The following is a 1352-nucleotide window of genomic DNA, read 5'->3' as shown; positions in this document are numbered from 1 at the left end:
TTAATAGTGAAATCGAGAGCACAACTCGCAGAAACCGAAGAGAAATAAGGCGCAGCCTACAATATATAGAGGAAGAGCGAGAGGACGATATCCATACTACAACCGAGGAGATGGCTAATAATTAGAATAATCCGCTACCTTCTGTAGTTGCTGCAAATCCAGTAGATCAAAATCTTGCTCCTCGTACTGTGTATGATTATGCTAAACCTAATTTAACAGGAACTGAATTGAGTATCGTTAGACCTGCTATTGTTACAAATAATTTTGACTTGAAACCTAACACGATTCAAATGATACAACAGTTTGTTCAGTTTGATGGTTTACAGGACGATGATCCAAACACTCATTTGGCAAATTTTCTGGAATTCTACGACACCTTTAAGATCAATGGCGTTTCTGACGATGCCATTCACCTTCGGTTATTTCCCTTTTCATTGAGAAATAAGGCTAAACAGTGGTTGAGCTCAATGACCAAAAAATTTTTACTTAAATATTTTCCGCCGGTTAAAACAACTAAATTAAGGAATGATATCTCTTTTTTTGTACAGATGGATCTAGAAAATCTTTATGATGCATGGGAGAGATACAAAGATCTATTGAGAAGGTGCCCTCACCATGGGTTACCTCTTTGGCTGCAGGTTTACACTTTTTACAATGGTGTGAACCCTTCAATAAGGCAACTGATTGATGCAGCCGTCGGTGGAACTCTAAACAATAAAAAACCTGAAGAGGCTTACAAATTTATTGAAGAGATGTCACTGAATAACTATCAGTGGCAAGTCATGAGAACAAAGACGACAAAAGCAGTTGGTGTTTTCAACCTCGACGCGGTCACTATGCTCTCTAACTAGGTAGAACTTTTAAATAAAAAATTGATGGTTTGTATGGTTCTACTCAGGTACATCCAGTAATGCAGTGTGATTCAAATGCAGGAGGAATGCACAACACAGACTATCCATCCTTCAACCCTAGCACCGAGGAGGAACAAGTCCACTATATGAGTAATAATTCTAGATCTCAAAATAATCCGTATAGTAACACGTATAATGCAAGTTGGAGGAACCATTCCAATTTCTCATGGGGTGGTCAAGGAAATCAAAGACCACAACATCCTCTAGGTTTTCAACAAGCATCTTACCAATAAGAGAAGAAACCGAAACTTGAAGAGATGTTCACAAAATTCATCTTGGTGTCAGAAACTCATTTTCAGAATACTGAAATAGTGCTTAAGAATCAACAAGCATCAATTCAAGGGCTCGAAACTCAAATAGGGCAGCTTGCTAAGTTGCTTTCTGAACGACCACAAGGTAGCATGCCCAGTAACACAGAAACTAACCCAAAGGAGCAACTCT

At 38.6% G+C, this 1352-nt stretch overlaps 1 non-coding gene across 1 annotated transcript; it reads right to left on the bottom strand.

Annotated features, from left to right (window-relative positions):
• Positions 1-515: 515 nt before the first annotated feature.
• LOC128281944 (small nucleolar RNA R71) lies at positions 516-622 on the bottom strand. Its single transcript, XR_008272237.1, has one exon. It is a non-coding gene; the product is annotated as a small nucleolar RNA R71 (small nucleolar RNA).
• Between the last annotated feature and the right edge of the window lie 730 nt (positions 623-1352).

Source organism: Gossypium arboreum, chromosome 1, assembly GCF_025698485.1.
Source record: "Gossypium arboreum isolate Shixiya-1 chromosome 1, ASM2569848v2, whole genome shotgun sequence".
Taxonomy (NCBI): Eukaryota; Viridiplantae; Streptophyta; class Magnoliopsida; order Malvales; family Malvaceae; genus Gossypium; species Gossypium arboreum.
This window is presented reverse-complemented; position numbering and strand designations above follow the sequence as displayed.